The sequence below is a fragment of the Ceratotherium simum genome, chromosome X (assembly GCF_057802395.1).
Source record: "Ceratotherium simum simum isolate JZ-2026a chromosome X, ASM5780239v1, whole genome shotgun sequence".
Lineage (NCBI taxonomy): Eukaryota > Metazoa > Chordata > Mammalia > Perissodactyla > Rhinocerotidae > Ceratotherium > Ceratotherium simum.
Window position 1 is genome coordinate 40,260,113 of NC_141940.1, and position 17,879 is coordinate 40,277,991.

The following is a 17,879-nucleotide window of genomic DNA, read 5'->3' on the forward strand; positions in this document are numbered from 1 at the left end:
TATTTTTACACAATTTTAATCCTTGTTTATACAATTTTTTGTTTCTTTTATTTAATACTGTTCTGGGAATTTTGTTCTATGTTGTTGATAGTCTTCATATTTTTCCTGATTAATAGCAGCCTAATATTCCATACAGTGAGATGGCCATAATTTACTCAGCCTAACTAAACCAAACACAGAAGATTTATTTCCAGTTCTTCCATGTTATCAGTAACACTGTAAAGACTTGATTATTTAAAATCATTTATATGACCTTTACTTTCCATGATGCTCAATAGGAATCCTAATAGGAAGGTCAGGGATCTGGACCTGAGCTGCGAGTTTTTGCCCTCCTTGGATGTATGGATTTGCCCATCTAGGTTTCTGTGTGCTAGGGCAGCAGTGATCAACCATGATATCCATTATACATATGAGTTAGGTTGAGTGTATTTTTTTAACTAATAAGTATAGACATTTTCAAAATGATTTACTTTAAGAAATATAGGAATCATGGCAGATTCAAGTGCCGTAGTAACGCTCATGCTCGTTAACTTTCTTTATGAATATCTTTTCCAAAGATAATATGGGTGTGTATTCAGTTATAATTTAAAAATTTTTTATAAAGGAGCCGATTAAGTTGACTGGGAGAATAAAAGTTATAATTGGTGCATATTAGCATATCTCCCTTTTCAAAGCACACATATTGTCTTATTTTCTGTCATTCTAAAATGTTAACTAGTCCTGGGCTGGCCCCGTGGCTTGGTGGTTAAGTGAGCGCGCTCCACTGCTGGCGACCCGGGTTCGGATCCCGGGCTCGCACCGACGCGCTGCTTCTCCGGCCATGCTGAGGCCGCGTCCCACATACAGCAACTAGAAGGATGTGCAGCTATGACACACAGCTATCTACTGGGGCTTTGGGGGGAAAAAATAAATAAATAAAATCTTAAAATGTTAACTAGTCCTTCTTTTTAAAATTATAAAATATTTCAAACAGAAAAGGACAGAGACTATTATACGCCATCATCCGTGTACCTACCAAAGATTTAACAATTGTTAACATTTTGCCATATTTTCTTTAGATATTATTATTTAAAGAACTAAAACATTACAGCTATCTCTTTGTATTCCTTCCCATTCTCATTTCCTTCCTATCCTAGACATAATTGTTCTTCTGAAGTTATTATATAGTTTTTCGATCTATGTTTTTTTGTGTGTGTGTGAGGAAGATCAGCCCTGAGCTAACATCCATGCTAATCCTCCTCTTTTTGCTGAGGAAGACCGTCTCTGAGCTAACATCTATTGCCAATCCTCCTCCTTTTTTTTTTTTTTCCCCAAAGCCCCAGTAGATAGTTGCATGTCATAGTTGCACATCCTTCTAGTTGCATGTACGTGGGACGTGGCCTCAGCATGGCCGGAGAAGCCGTGCGTCGGTGTGCGCCCGGGATCTGAACCCGGGGCGCCAGCAGTGGAGCATGCGCACTTAACTGCTAAGCCACGGGGCCGGCCCCCGATCTATGTTTTTAAGTGCACTCAAATGTAGATGGCCGTAAATGGTTTGTAATATGTTGTTTTGTATGTCCTTTAACATTTACATAAATGGTATACTGTGCTTAACTCTTCTGCAACATTTTTTGGTCAATATTGTTTTTGAAATTTATCCGTATTGATAAGTGTAGGTAAAGTTAGTCATTTTTTATTGCTGTAAAATATTCCATCATATAATTATGTCAGTTTAAAAAATCTCCATTCCTCTATTGTTTTTGGACATTTAGATTGTTTAAAGCATACAAATATTCATATAAATCATACAAATACTGTATGATTCCACTAATATGAAGTACCTAGAATAGGCAAATTCATAGAGACAGAAAGTAAAATAGAGGTTACCAGGGGCTGGGGGAGTGGGGAATGGGGAGTTATTGTTCAATGGGTACAGAGTTTCTGTTTGGGATAATGAAAAAGTTTTGTAAATAGATAGGGGTGATGGTTGAACAATACTGTGAATGTACTTAATGCCACTAAACTGTACACTTAAAAATGGTTAAAATGGTAAATTTTACATTATGTATTTTTTTGTGTGTGTGAGTAAGATCGGCCCTGAGCTAACATCTGCCAATCCTCCTCTTTTTGCTGAGGAAAACTGGCCCTGGGCTAACATCCATGCCCATCTTCCTCCACTTTATATGGGACACTGCCACAGCATGGCTCGACAAGCCGTGCGTCGGTGTGCGCCCGGGATCCGAACCGGAGAACCCTGGGCTGCCGCAGCGGAGCGCGTGCTTAACCACTTGTGCTACCGGGCCGGCCCCTACATTATGTATTTTTTATCATAATAAAAAATAAAAAATTAAAAACATAAGAATTATGCTTATTTTTCAAAGGCATATACTTGGTTGCCTTGTTTTTGTGGAGTGCAGCCCTAAGAAAAGTGAGATTTATTTTAAAACATAAACCTTAATTAAGTTATATTAGCCAGATCTATTTTTCCTTGTAAAATGGTAGTTTTTGAGATCTTTAAATGACTACTATTACTTGCATGCTTGTATAAGGTTTTTATGAATACTATGCTTCAGAAGTCTCTAGTTTTTTTTTTTTTTCCCCTCTCTACTTCTCTATTGTTTTGGGGAGGATTCTTCTAAAAGTGGGTTTGCTTTTGAAGTTGTCTTTTGCATTTGAATGCCATTCCTCCTTTGTTTCTTTGACTAGTTGTCTCAAGTGTTTTACTTTCTTCTCTTTCTCCTCCACTCTCCCATAATTGCGTCCTGTCCCTCCCGCCAGCCATGCTCTTCCCTCTTGGGTCCCTCTGCCCCCTTTCCACATAGCCATGCCTTCCCTTTGGGTCTCCCTGCCCCCCATGCCTGCCCTTTCTTGAGTCCCCCTGCCCCCAACACACACTTGCCCTCTCTTGGGTCCTTCTCAGCTCCTCCAAGATTCTCCCTCTCCTGAGTCATCCTGCCCACCCTCCCCTTTGGTACCATTCCTGGTCTTCCTTTTCCAATTTTGTAACTGCTAAAGGCATTCACTGAGAATGACACCTGTTTCATGGCAATTTACATCTTCTGCAATGTCATACTTTTAATATTTGGAAAGTTGACCTTAATTTGGGGATTTAAAAAAAATTTCTAGCCCATAATAAAATTCTGACCTTATGGCTTTGACAAGTTATAGTATGAAGGGGGAGAAAAGAAATGTGAAAGATAATCAGTAAGTGATACCAGCTCAACACAAGGTTGACATGAGGGAAGCCATATTGTAGAAAAGAAACCATATTGTAACTTTGGGTGACCACTGACTAAATAACTCAGACTTACTATGTGGATTTTATGGCCCTTCCCAGCTGCTATAAGTTGATAACTTTGTTCTCTTGAGTTCCTTAGGAATGTGATGACCCCTGGGCAGAAAGTCTATGCTGATAGCCATCATTAATGACAACTGAAAGATCAGGGTATAGGGTGTTGTTCTGGTCTCTGATGCATATCCAGTAAAACAAAAGACTATCAGGAACTAAGAACACATGGATGCCTCCACCCTGAGACTAGATGTCTGCTTCCACCCAGAGATCAGATGGATGCCCCCACCCTGAGACCAGATGCTTCCCCCACCTGGAGACCAGCCCTCTATATAACTGGCCTGTAGTCTTTGTTCTGTAAGATGGTTCTTTTGAACATTAGTCGGCCATCTTCCCCCAGCTAGCAAGCTGTAATAAACTGCCCTTTCTCTGCCACCATCTTGCCTCTTGATGGTTGGCTTTTGTCTCATGGCGAGCAGATTGTGCCCTTTGTGCAGTAACAGAAATCTGGTGACTCTGGTGGGACATTAAGTCCTGCTTGTGGCCAGCCGACCTCGGATGGGTGACCTGTCAGGTAAGTCCCTAGTGAATGCTGAGGCTCTGTTTCTCTTGGGGGTCTGCCCTTCCTGCTCTCCCGTGCCAAAGCCGGCTGCCTCCTAATGATCCCTATGGTGGAAAGATAAATGGCTACTTCTGGTGGGTCGACGGGCTCACATCTGGAGTAGGGTAAGTCGCCTCAGGGATGCGCCACTGAGCATTTTCCTTCCCCTCCATCTGGAGTCCCCTCTTTGAGAATGGGGACCATCTGGTTAATAGGGTGCCCTGCCAGAGTGGGAAGAGGTATAGGACTTCACCCAGACTCTAGGAACTGGTTCACTGGTGACTGGTTTGTCTGTGTCTGTGTCTGTAAAGAGCTCCAGGATCAGATGTCTTTTGGGTTTGGGGGACTGACCTCATTAAAATGCACCTCTACCTAAAATTGTCCAATATCTCATCAGGATAATGGTTTAGAGGGCCCACTGGTGAGATTTGGTTGCTGGGTTAAAGTCCCAACGCTAGGATTGTGGGAGACAATATAAAGGTTACAGCCTCTGAGGCACTAAAAAGATCGGGTTAGAGTCCTGAGCTCTGGGTTAGGATCCCAGAATACCCTGGGTTAGAATCCCAGAATGTTGGATTTTGGTATCTGTTCATGTTTGTCTATGTCTGACTGTTTTATTTGTTAAAATTGTCTGTTTGGAGACTGAGTTTCTTGGTGAGCATAACAAACTCTCTTTAGAAATTACCTTGTTTGTTATGGCCACCTTGGGAAAAGCCCCCTAAAATGGTGATAACTGTAAACAGCTGGCAAGATAACCTGGGATTATTTAATATTACAGTGGCCATTTTGGGCTCCTTTTGAGCCTTCAAATGAGGAAACAAAGAAATCTTTAAAGAATTTGTCCTAAAGTACTAGAAGGGAAGAAAGGAAGGCATGGGACAAATTCTGAATGTAAAAAGTGACAGAAAGTTTGTGAAAGTAAAACCCTGAGGAGTTTTATGCATGATCAAGTTGGCTAAGATAAAACTAAATCCAATTAAGTAAATGAGTTTTAATGTCAAAAGTAAGCTGGTGCAAAATTAAAATTTGGTCTTCTTTCTCTTAAAAGGATAATTTTCTTGAACTTGATAAAGAGGTTATAAAAGTTTTTTCTTTACCTTTGTGTAAGTCTACCTAAAAGACAGAAAAAAACTATGTTTTCTTAAAATAATTTCCTATGTTCAAAAAGACTGAGTCTCTCTATTAAGATTTTTTGGACTGCTTTAACTGTTTGCCCTTGACTGTCTCTGTTGTCACTTTGATTGAATGAATAACTGAGCATTGTTTCACAGTGAGCGTTGTTTCCTACTTGATCAAGTGTTTTAAAACCTTTTGATATTTTTGACAAGCTTCCCCCTAAGAAATATTCAAATCCTGAAAGAAGTGTTTTTTTCGACCTGGAAGAAGAAAAAAAATTTCTTTTTTCCTTTGAGAATTTTCAGAGGGCCCCTGGGACTTCTCAAAGAAATTTGCTCTCTTCCTATAAGGAGGAAGATACTAAACTTATTAGGCGTATTTGGTATATAAAATTACATGGGAAGCATTGTCAAATAAGTGATGATAAACCTTGTTAGGTGGTATTGTGTGGGTAAATGTTACTGATATAATTGTTTTAAAAATTATATAACATTCCTAAAATTCTGATTTGTCCTGGTTATCAGTCATATTTCTGGTTATTATTTTAAAGGGCTGTATGTCACAAAATAACCAAATTTCTTTGTCAATTGCCATTTTTGGGTCTTGTTGTTTATAGACAGTTATTGCTTTGCTCTGATGCTTTTGCAAAATATGTTTCATCTTCAGAGGAATTCATGAAAAGGACTCTGATACTTACTCTAGAAAGCAGGCTTCTGATAAACTTTCTGATTATAAAACTGAACTGGGTAGGAAATTACAGAACTCTAACAGAGAAACTGATGACCTCGTGAAACTGCTAACAGAAGATTAAGATCAAGAATCGATTACAAAGGACTGAATGAACTGATGAGGATGATTATAATTTTTATGACTTTTATTTGAAATGTCACTGATTTTTTGAAGTTTTATTCTTTTCGGATTTAAGGAAACCTTTTTCTGTTTTCTCTTGAGATAGCTGACTTATGGCAGTTTGGTAAATTATACCTTTGTAAGCAGAGTTGAAACTTTTTTCTCCATACCTGATCCCTCCAAAATTTGGAAACTGTTAGTGAGTGAGTGTTGTTTTTGTGGCAATATAGTTATTTGCATAAGTTCAATAAGAATCTGTTCTCCTTATAATAGGACACAATTGGAAACATTGGTTATACTACCAAGGCTTTGACTGGAATGTCATATTTGAGAGAAACATGCAGACTCAAGTATGACAAGACAGCTTTTGAGAAATAAAGATTGACTTTCTGGAATAAAGCCACTTGGAAATGTTGGCCTGATACCTTGTTTACAGAGTTCCAAGCAGTCTTACCTGGGTGAGTAAGGAAGGTCAATTCTCTGGCAGGTGCAAGGGACCTTGAAATATTTTGGAGGACCTCAAGAAGAGAGGAATCCATCCAAATCTGTAGGTATTGCAGGCGAAATCTGATGACAAGTCCTTGGCTTGGCTTCCTGGCCTCAAGAGGCCTTTAAAGTTCACTCTGAGATTCCTTATAAAAAATTCCAGCAAAGCAGATTTAAAAGAACCTATATAATCAATTGCTATTCTTGCTGCATTTATGTAAATAATTGGATCAAGTTTTATTGAAACTAGACTTATTTTGCAAACGAGTTAATCTTAATTTGGCTATCTTTTGTAAAAATGAGGGTGATTTTAGAGAGAAAAATTGTGTTTCAATAGAAACTCTAGTACACATTCATGGATATTGGATTCTAGTTCTGTTAGTTGTCTTTGAGGTTTTTGTTATATCTGGTAACTGGACTGGATCCTGAATTCTTCTAGTCTCCTGAAATATCTGGCTACAAATCTCCAAACTAAAGTTTTCAATTTTTTCCACCATTATCATTTGGAATCACTGAGAACTGAACATGCCTTTTTCCTGAAGCCTTGCAAACTGAAGCTGGAGGACTTGATATAAACTTAAGAGAGCTTCATATCTGTTGCCATGTAAGCCACTCAGAAAGGTACCTGAATACCCAATGACATCATCAGAGACATTTCAAACTGCAAAAGATGCTTCAACTCTGACATCTAGAAATCTTTTGACTGGCTGTGCCCTGTCTTCAGAAACTGGTTTATAATTTGCTTCCACCATTAACCTTGTTTTCTTTTTGTCTTATTAAATACCTTATTGCTTGCTTCCATCCACAATATAGGCCTAACTTTGGGAGCCTGCCTGCATCACTGTCTTACTAAAAGACTGGTTCAATGAGATGGAACAACCTATGCCCCTCATCAACAGGATATCCTTCAAGATTCAGGAGGAACAAGAAAAGAGGGGAATTGAAACTGGCTCGATACAAGGTTGACATAAGGGAAGCCATATTGTAGAAAAGAAACCATATTGTAACTTTGAATGACCTCTGATTAACTGACATGCTCTGTAGATTTTATGGCCCCTCCCAGCTGCAATAAGTTGATAACTTTGTTCTTTTGAGTTCTTTAGGAATGTGGTGTCCTCCAGGCAAAGAGTCTATGCTGATAGCCATCATCAATGACAACTGAAAGACCAGGGTATAGGGCATTGCTCTAGTCTCTGATGCTTATCTAGTAAAACAAAAGACTATCAGGAACTAAGATCAGATGGATGCCCCCACCCTAAGACTAGATGTCTGCCTCCTCCCAGAGATCCCATGGATGCCCCCACCCTGAGGCCAGATGCTTCCCCCACCAGGAGACCAGCCCTTTATATAACTGGCCTGTAGTCTTTTTTCTGTAAGGTGGTTCTTTTGGACATTAGTCAGCCATCTTCCCCCTTGCTAGCAAGCTGTAATAAACTGCCCTTTCTCTGCCACCATCTTGCCTCTTGACAATTGGCTTTTGTCTCACAGCAAGCAGATTGTGCCCTTTGTGGGGTAACATAAATTATACTGCTTAAGATGTTTAATATGAACTCAAAACTAATACACCATTTTCAGTAGCCCTATATTTTATTTTGGCTTAAAATAAAATGATCACCATTAGAAGTTTTATCTTTTTTTGTTTTCTTAAAAATGGTTATGCTGATTCTGCCCCTCTCTATCCATTCTTCTCTGGGAACTCAACCTCCATTTAGAATAAAACATTAGTAACTCAATTTCTACTTCCAGGGTTGGCAACAATAACTATCAGTGCAAATAACGACCCTATTGTACTTTGAGGCTTAGATTTTTTTTACTTCTTTGGTATCATTTCTGGAAGGCTTTCTTGGTGGAACAAGGGGGTTTCTTCAGTGAATTTGTACTTTTCCTTTGCTTCTGTGCCTCTCTCCTTAGTTCCATAATTAATGATATGTTAAAGAACAACGTGTATATTATCAGAAGTTGCTATTTATAGAAATGATTTTATAACGTGACTAATCACATTGTGTGAATTTTCAGGCCATATCAGTTAGTCATGATGTTCTTGAGAAGGTGAAGTGACTTTGTGGAACTCGATGGTTGTCAAGTAATTAGGCAGTTAAGGAGGGATGTTGCCTCCAAGGAAGAATAGTTTATTTGCTTCCAAGAAGGTAGGAAAAGTTTTTAATAAACTACATGGCTGAGCTTCTATGTTAGTCACGTCTTGACAGTCATTTCTCAAAGTAATGTAGGGGAATAATAGCATTAAGTGATCCCTAAAAATCATTTATACTTTGTGAGACAGAAGCCCCTGAATATTTATGCTGAAATGGCTTATAATAGATACCAGGGTTGAACTTATTTTGTTTCTGCCTTTTGAGACACAGATTTATCTTCCTAATAATGTGTTGCTTAAGCTAGTATTAAAATGGAAGTATAGTGTCTAGTTCCTTTACTTACTAGTTGCTTGACCTTGGGAAAGTGTTTTAGTATCTCACAGCCTCAGTTTTCTCAACTATAGAATGGAGATCAAAATACCTTTATGATTTGTTGTAGGTAATTAGAAGATAAGAAATTTCAGATTCAATAAGTGCTATCTTTTATCTTTTCTTATTTATATTATATAAAAGATTCGAGAACTTATGTGGTAAAGTGATGTGTCCTGAAATGACCTACCATCATTTGTTGATCCTTGGTCAGAGTTTTTACTACCCAGAATATTCCTAGGATCAATACATGATGATAGGTAAGTACACAGAGAAGATAATTTGCATACTGATAAATGAGATAGATGTGTAGTAATTTTTTTTGAATTGTAATTTGAAATCCAATTTGTGTTCACTCTCTGGGCCAGCTAAGACAGTGCTCCATAAACATCCCTGATTTCCTGATCCTTTGCTGACAGTAGAACCCCAGCATGGTATTTTGGAAAGCTTTCATATAACACTTTACAATAAGTTAAGTTAGACAAGGTAAGATATGTAGAGGGTGTTGGGGGAAGAGGGAGAATCTCCCTCTGCCCTTTTATTTAAGGTTCTTATGGCTGGCCAAATAATTAACAAGACAGGTTAGCAGGAGAAAATAATATCAAGTTTAATAACATGTATACATGGGAGAAAGCAGGGACACTGTTTTTCAACACAATAGCAGAAATTCTCGTCTTAAATACCATGTTCAGCCAATGACAAAGGAGGATTTTGGGGGTGGGGGGAGTCAGTTACAGGAGATTACCACTAAAGCACAGTAAACAAGAGTAAGGTTATTATGCAGCCCCAAGGCCTCACCTTCCACATTGATAAGTCTCTAGAAATGAGCTCATCCCCCTCTCTTCTCAAAACAGAGAGGGAGATACCTTTACAAATGGCGATTTCCCTTATAAATGTAAATGATTGTCTGGCAACTCCTCGCAGGGTCATCCAAAGAATGTGGCCAGAGAGACAGAACTCTCGATAAGATGGGCTTGTTGGTGCCTTTTCTATTGTAACCTCTATCCTACATTATCTTTATAGCAGTCATGATAGATCTGTTCTAGGAAGGAGCCACCATGTCAAATTCTTTAGGCAGTTAGTGGGGGAGGTCAAATGTCCTTCAGAGAAAACAACCAAGGTAAAGAGATAGATTTCAGAGTGGCCAAATCTTGATCTCCCACAAGGGCCATTTGTAAACTTATTTTTAAAAAACATTTTGGGTATGCACTTAGTGGAACTGCCAGAATTTTAGAGGTGAGGAAAGTGAGGGTCCAGTGCATTTAAGTGATTTGCACAGTCTGATAGACAGCAGCACTCATTGAATTGTTTTTTCCTATCCAGTTGTTTAGTTAACTCAGTAAGCCCCATTTAGATTGGACTGCCAGGCAAGGAATATCTGCCCATTTCCAGTAGCCTTTTCAGTGAGCTCTGATGATTTCTTTGGGCCTAGTGGGTTTTCTGCAGAAGCCCTTTACTATCTAGTATTTCTTTCTTTGAACATGTGTGCTTGCATTAAGGCATTCAAGATAGAGCTGTAAGCTGGGTTCAACATAAAAAGCTGTAGTTTTGTCAACTTTAAGCTCCTATAGTCAGGCAGTGTGGATAAGGAGAGATCACTTAGAAGAGAAACAGGTTGGCTGGAGGAACTGAACAATGATAGAGACAGATGCTCCTACTCAAAGCCACGTATAGTGGGTACAGACTTGTTTTCCATTTTAAATAAAGCAGTGATATACATAGGGAAGCTAAAGTTTGCTATGGTCCTGTTTGTTAAAAAGGATCGAGAATACTGATTAACTTCAGGCTTTTATATAAAAACATGCATTTAAGTCTGTATGTTAAAAGAAAGAATTCAAGAGAAACTCATACAAATTAATATAATTAGAATATGTAACTTGCAAGCGTGGGAAAAAGAAAGGGAATAAAGAAAATTCCATCAATCCAGATATGCAGAAAAAGATACAACATGTCAAATAAAAAAACACAAAATAAGATAGAAGAAATAAGTCCAATTGTATCAATAGTCACAATAAATGTAAATAAATTAAACTCACTCATTAAGAGACTCTTAGATTGGATTTAAAAATTTTCAGCTTTGCTATTTACAAAAGCATACTTGAAATAACTCAGAAAGGTTGAAAACAAAGGGATGGAATAAGATACATTAGGCAAATACCAACCAAAAGAAAAATTGTGAGGCAACATTAATGACAGATAAGATATGATTTAAGGCAAGTTAGTAATAGACATTTCACACTGATCAAAGTATCTACCAAGAGACTATCAGTCATGAATCTATGCTCCTAACAACATAGTCTTGAAATATATAAAGCAAAAAGCAACTGGACTATAAGGAGAAATGGACAGTTCCTAGTAATAATGGAAGACTTTTTAAACACCTTTGTCAGAAACTGGTTAGGCAGAATAGATTAAAAGAATAAAAAAGTATAAGAATATGAAAGATTCAAGATCCAAATGAGATGGAAAAGAGAGAATCTTTAATTCCAAATTCTTAGTGAACAAAAATGCATTTTATAGTCCAAAAGTGATTTTTTGTTTTATTTCTCAAATTTCTCAGGTAGTAAAAATTTAAAGGTACATGCTGCTTTTAACAGGGTGATTCTTAAATAACTTCCAAAAGAAGAGAAAGTCCACAAATGCAAGGGCACAGGAAAAAATTCCACCTCTTGATGGGTACCAGAAGACTTTCCTTTGGCCTGCAGTATGACATTGATGACAATCCCTAAATCTGAAAATGTCAATTTCTGTAACAGTATCAAAACCATGGTTTTACAACAATGAGTTTTTCTGTCAACATTTATAATATTACTATATAATTGTGTATCATAAATATATAATATATAACTATGTATTGTATAACATATATAATAATATTATTATATAATTTACAATAACATATCACTTATAACCTCAGGAGAGGGGTACCCTTGGGAATATAAGACTAAATACAACAAGTACTCTTATTCTGCTCAGAATGCCTCCCTCTCTGTGCCTTCCAGGACTGAGTTATTACACTTGAAATCACCCTTCAGAACTTACATTTTAAAAGTTTTAAGAAGTGTATATGACTTAAAAATAAGCATGTCATAACTATCCCATTCAGATAAGTATTGTCCTTTAGAGTTACCCTTGGGAAGGTGTTCATTTATACACATGACACTAGCACTACTCAAGATACTGTATTTCATTAATTTTAAGAGGTACAGTTTTTCATATTTTAACATCTCTGAAATTGAAATGAGTCTTAACAGTTGATGGTGTCTTAGAATCCCCTTTGGCCAGGTGGCAGTTGTGACATCATAGTTGTTCCTGTATGCACATGTAATATCAAAATGTCTAGGATCAAAACTTGCATAATGGGTGGCTTGGGTGAAAATCCCTCAGACAATAGGAGATCACTTTTAACTCCTAGAAACCAATGCTTGTGGGGAGAGAATGGAGGAGATGGTTAATCAAATTTAGTTATTGATTATTCTGAAGTGGGAGACAAAAGAAGGCTAGTCTATATATTTGCAAAGCTGGCTTGAAATCATAGCAAAAATGGCTTTTAGTTCTTTTATGAGTTCTTTTAAGAAATACTGCGTCAACAGTGCTCCTCGTGGCACAGAAAACAGCAAGAAATTTGAGTTGAAAATTGGATTCTCAATATTTTTTTCTTAATGTATGCATGTTTGAATAAAATATATGTCTACATTGAAAAGAGCTCTTTCAAAAAGTATAAAAAATTTAAGTGATAAGGAATTGTGACAGATTGGTTTTTTTTTTCTCATTCTTACTGGTGCATAAAGTAATGGGGCTCTTAAATTTGATGAAATATTTTTTGAAACTGATTTCTTAGAATTGCCTTTCAGAGCTATTGTGTAAAGACTGATCTTTAGTCACATCCCATTTTATAAATCTTGACTGAAATAGAATTATAAGTACACAATGATTTTCCCTTAACACTTTAAAAATATTATTCCATCATCTTCCAACATTTATTATTGTTAATGAAGAGCCCGCTGTCAACCTGGTTGTTACTCCTTATTAGGTAAATCTGTTTTTTTTCCTCTCTGGTAATATTCGAATTTTTTCTCTATACTTAATATTCTAACGTTTCAATATATTGTATATAAAGGGCGTGTGTGTGTGTGTGTGTGTGTGTGGTGGGGGGGAGGGGTTGCGTGCTTGCACTTGGTGGCTTTTTAAATCTGAGAACTCATTTTTCTTCAATTCTAGCAAACTCCTTTATTAACTCTTTGAATATTGTCTCTGCCTTTCTATTTTTTCCTTCTGACATTCCTTCTGGATATATATTGAAGCTTCTCTTTTGTTTTCTCCTCATCTCTTAATTTCTCTCTCCTTTCCCATCACTTTCTCTGCCCTGTGTTCTGGTAGATTTCTTCTCTTCTCTCTTCCAAATCACTGATTTTTTTCGTCTTCAGTTGTGTCTAGTCTATGTTTAAATCTGTCTCTGGAGCCTTTTTATTTCTATTATTGATATCCATTTCTTGGATTTCTCCTTGGTTCTTTTTCACATTCACTTCTTTTTTTATGGATGTTATTTCTTTTTTGAGCTCTTTGAATATATTATACATATATTTTAATGTGCCATTCATATTGCTGTATTAGCTCTAATTACTTGGATAAGGATTCTCTCATTTTTCAGGTCTATAGACTACTTACTTAGATGTTTTGTAATTCTTGTCTATGAGTTAATCTTCTGGGGGCTTTTTTTGACCATGTGTGACCTAGGAAGTGGAGGTACCTCTGCTGAGTGGTGTCATGGGCAACCTGCCTAGACCCTGAAGGTTTCCTTAGCTCCTAACTAGTTTTTATGTTAGCATCTTAGCTTACTCTACAAAGGTAAATTGAATTTGAGACATCTATGCATATCTTCTGTACCAGCTTGGGGTTTCTTCGTGTCTCCATTACCTTTTCCATTCTCCTGTAGATATTTCCCAGATTTAAGCTTCACTAGGTCTCTGCTGATCGATGAGCCTGTTGCCTTACCCTGTGGCCTCACATTATATCCACAATCCAGCATATTTCCAGCTGTTAAGGCACATGTCTCATTCAAGTCACCCTGTTGAGTTAGGCAGCTTCAGCTTCTCATAGATATGAATTCCTTCTCTGTCTGGCACCTGGAAAATTGTCTTCTTTCTTCAAAAACTCTTCTTTGTATTTTTTTTTTTGTGAGGAAGATTGTCCCTGAGCTATCAGCTGTGCCAGTCCTCCTCTATTTTGTATGTGGGATGCCACCACAGTATGTCTTGATGAGAAGTGCGTAGGTCCACGCTCGGGATCCAAACCCACGAACCCAGGCCACCAAAGCAGAGCGTGCAAACTTAATCACTACGCCACTGGGCCAGCCCCTCTGCTTGGTATTTTTAAAAAATGTTTTTATTAAGTGCTTTTTAACTGATATTTCTAGGTGTTTGGAGTATGAGAGAGTGATTCCAGTGTGAACTTCTATCCATCATCTTGACTTGGAGGTCTTGTTAAGATCTCTAAAAATTTTTTTCTTTTATTCCTCTCTTAACCGCATTTAGGGTTTGGAGTCATGAGCAGGTTTAGTTTTGGAGGAACTGATACCCCTGCAGGTGGGTTTGCTTTTGGCTCTGCAAAGACAACAACCACCACTTAAGCTATAGGGTTTACTTTCTCTACATCTAGTCCAAGAGTGTTTAATTTTGGGACTGCGTCCCAACCAGTTACAAGTATATCTTCTACTGGTCTGTTTTCATTCAGTAACAGCTCCAGCTACACAGACTACAAGATTCAGCTTTGGAACACCAGGTGCATCAACTCCTGCCCCAGTAGGAACTGGATTTTTCTTAGGGTAAGAGCAATACTGTTTGTTCTTTTAGTGGCTACAGAGATAATCATCTCTCAAAGACGAACTTTCAATTTAGAGTATGGAAAGGGTGAAGAGATGGTATGGCATTTCTAAGTCAAATATTTGGAATTATGCCACTCATTCCCAAGATAGTCTTAGAAATTGAAGCCATCTCAGATTTGAAGCACAAGGCACATTTAATTCTGATCTGTGGTCTCCTTTCATTTTATGTGAACCATAAGAGGAATACTTATTGAGTTTTGGACATATATCATCTTGAAATAAGCTGCTTGCTTATTAAGTGTCTCTCTCTAGAGAGATCTTTATCTATTGATCATTGTAATGACCTTGAATATACATTCTTCCCTCCTGCATCTCAGAATTTTAAGGGGAACACTCTTTTAATGCCTTTCCGTGTAAATCCAGTTGGATCCAGCCATTGCTTTCGGTATCACCTGATAGCTCAATGGAAGCTGGAGTACTCTCTCTGGAATTCTCCCCTATTCTGTTAGTTACCTAATAACTTGTAATATCTGGTTATCTTTCCTTCTGTATTGAGATGAAGTAACCTATAGAGCAAAATCTCATAAACTATTCATATTTAAAACTTAATTTGACAGGAGCTATGTTATCTAGCTGCCATTTAATGTGTCAGAGACCTGATATATTGATTTTTTTCCTTTTTCTGTTTAGAATAAATGCACTAAAATTAAACTTGGGCAACACTGCTTTTAACACAGCCTACAGTGGTTACAGGGGCTTTTGAGCTGGGTACCAGCACCCTTACTAATGCTGTAACAAGCAGTGCCCCATCATAGCAGGTGACAGCATCCACTCCTTTTGCTTTTGGCTCTACTACCACCTCTGCTACTCAATCTGCAACTGCCATGGAGTTCTCGTTCATTGGTGGAAGTGCAGGTCAGACTGGGAGCACCAGTTTTAATACTTTGTTGATAAGGCACACAGCTCAAGCAACAGCTTTTGCAGGATTACCCCTCACTGCTGCCACTCAGGCATCTAGTAGAACAATTGCTACACAACCAATTGCTCCTTTAAACCTTGGCGGACAGTCCATGGGTAAGGTTTGAACTGTGCTTTCTAATGGAGAAGTACAGTATTCAAGATTGATTTTGAGATTCTTGTTTGATTGATTCAAATACGAATATGACTCACCTCTCTTGTTGGAGGTTAGTGTTATTGATGAATGTGATAGAAATTAAGTTCAAACTGCCCCTTCTGGTTTTGCAGTTTTAAGTTTGGAACCAAGGAATATTTGTTTTAGAAAAAGTTACAACCTTTTGAGAACTAGAAGTCTAGACAAATTGGCATTTAGTAATAGTAGAGTTATAGTGAAATGTTTTGCTCAGTTGTTTAATGCTTGTGTTTAACGAGTATATTCTTATTCACAGTTGGTTGATATGCTCTGTTTTCCTTTCTTAAAATAAAACTTCTAAAATGAAATTTATCAGGCGATACAATAGGACAGGAAAGAATATCTTTGGAGTAGTATAAAATTTTAGAGAATGTTAAAATAATAATGCAATAATAAGTCAGCTATATGGCATGGTTGGGGAATAGTAAAATATTTCAGCTAGTAGAGATCTTACATGCATGGTTTATCAGTTTTCAAATAATTAGGATTCAGTAAAATACATTTAACCTATAGTGAACATTAATGAGAAGACATTTAGGATCTTGCTAAAGCAAAATGCAGTTAATAAAAAGTTCTGGTTTATAAGACATAAACTTGGTTTTTCTATAGATGCCTCAAATATTTTAGAACTTTGGAAATATACTGAGTGAAATATTAATACATTTTACTTTATAGTATATTTTATTAAATTACATATTCATAGTAATGATTTCAAAGCTTTTGGAAACAGCCAAAAGGAAAAATATTTTTTAATTATAGATTATATAGAAATAACTTATTTATAATTTGTACTAGTGATAATACCCATTTTGATTGGTTGGTATGGCATCGTAGATCATAAAGAGATGAAGTGGAGCATTGACATAATTATGATGCTAGAATATTTGGTCACTACCTTACGGGTGCATCATTTTAACTGTGTACAAATGAATTTTTGATATTACAAATAATGCATATCTCTTATTTAAAAAAAACAACTAGGAAATAAATGAGTCTTGGCTCTGCTATTTACTAGTTCTATGACCTTGGGCGAGTTACTTTAACCTATCAATGCTTGGTTTGCTCATCTGTACGTACTCGGCACTTACCTCATAGGGTGGTTGTGAGAATTAGATAAGTTAATATAAGTAAAATGCTTAGAACCTTGCCTGACATGTAATAGGCACTCAGTAAATGTTATCGTTGTTGTTTTTATGAAAGTGTACATTTCCCTGCAGTGTTATGTACGTTGGATATTTTCCTTTTTGTGTGTTTTTTTTTTAAGTTTTGGTAGTTTTAATAGTGCAAATACTATGAGCATCATCTTCATTTACGTTTCCTTAATTACTAGTAAGGCTGACATCTTTTCAAATTATTTATTGATTAATTGTGTGTGTGGGGAGAAAGAGAAAATATATAAATTGCCTGTTTGTATCCTTTGCTCAGTTTTCTAATACCATGCTTATCTTTTTCTCATTGATATGCAATTGCAATATCTTAACCCTTTGATATTTGTATAAGAAGTATTTTCCCTAATTTGTTTGCTTTTTATTTTTCTTAAGAGGTTTATAGGTACTAGAATATTTTAATTTTTTTAAGATTTTTTTTATTGTGAGGAAGAGTCACTCTGAGCTAACATCTGTTGCCAGTCTTCCTCCTTTTTTGCTTGAGGAGGATTAGCCCTGAGCTAACATCTGTGCCAATCTTCCTCTATTTTGTATGTGGGTCTCGTCATCCACAGCTGTGGCTGTGGCTGATGAGTGGTGTAGGTCCGCGCCTGGGATCTGAACCTGTGAACATGGGACGCTGAAGCAGAACACGCTGGACTTAACCACTACGCCAGGGGTCTGGCCCTAATTAAGCTTTTAATTTTGACATAATTATAGATTCTCATGCAGTTGTAAGAAATAATACAGAGAGATCCCACAGACCCTTTGCCCATTTTCTCCCAGTGGTAACATCTTGCTTAACTATAATACAATATGACAACCAGGATACTGATATTGATAGTCAAGATATAGAATAGTTCTGTCACCACAAGGATCCCTCATTTTGCCCTTTCATAGCAATACTCACTTCTCTTCTGCTCCTGGAAACCATTAATCTGTTGTTCATTACTATAACATTGCCATTTCAAAAAAGTT

The 17,879-nt window shown here is 37.1% G+C and overlaps 1 protein-coding gene across 7 annotated transcripts in view; it reads left to right on the plus strand.

Moving 5' to 3' along the window:
- The window catches only part of NUP62CL (nucleoporin 62 C-terminal like), a 105,138-nt gene that overhangs the window by 21,997 nt on the left and 65,262 nt on the right, over positions 1-17,879 (plus strand). The window contains exon 2 of one of the 7 annotated variants that reach the window (XM_087426884.1): positions 14,516-14,606. The exons of the other annotated variants lie outside the window; for them this stretch is intronic. The gene's annotated coding sequence lies outside the window, so the exon portion shown is untranslated. The remainder of the gene's footprint in view (positions 1-14,515; positions 14,607-17,879) is intronic. 7 annotated transcript variants of the gene reach the window in all.